The sequence below is a fragment of the Penaeus monodon genome, chromosome 28, assembly GCF_015228065.2.
Source record: "Penaeus monodon isolate SGIC_2016 chromosome 28, NSTDA_Pmon_1, whole genome shotgun sequence".
NCBI classification, from domain to species: Eukaryota; Metazoa; Arthropoda; class Malacostraca; order Decapoda; family Penaeidae; genus Penaeus; species Penaeus monodon.
Window position 1 is genome coordinate 31190448 of NC_051413.1, and position 316 is coordinate 31190763.

Sequence of the window (316 nt, forward strand, 5' to 3'; positions counted from 1 at the left end):
TGAAAAGTTACAAATGTGTATGTGTGGTATGTTGGTACAAAGTCTATACTAAAATGAATTGATTATGTACTCACATGCATTGTACAGTTTTGTTAGCATGTATGTTTGCACTGTTTTGATTGGGTTAATTGATTGCAAAGAAAATGCCTGGCACTTGAAGTGTGTTTGCCTGAGGTATCCTGAATGTTGTAAATTTTTTTCTGGATTCAGTTTGTTCTTAAGTGAAAGCTTGTTTTTGTACAAGAACGGTTTTGTTTTTGTTTCACAGTTATTGTTAATGGTATATATGAGCTATTATTTTTGAATACTTTTGATA

The 316-nt window shown here is 31.0% G+C and overlaps 1 protein-coding gene across 2 annotated transcripts in view; it reads left to right on the forward strand.

The window, feature by feature from the left end:
* Nucleotides 1-316, forward strand: part of LOC119591491 (probable serine racemase) — a gene marked incomplete in the record, with an annotated part of 10468 nt that overhangs the window by 6848 nt on the left and 3304 nt on the right.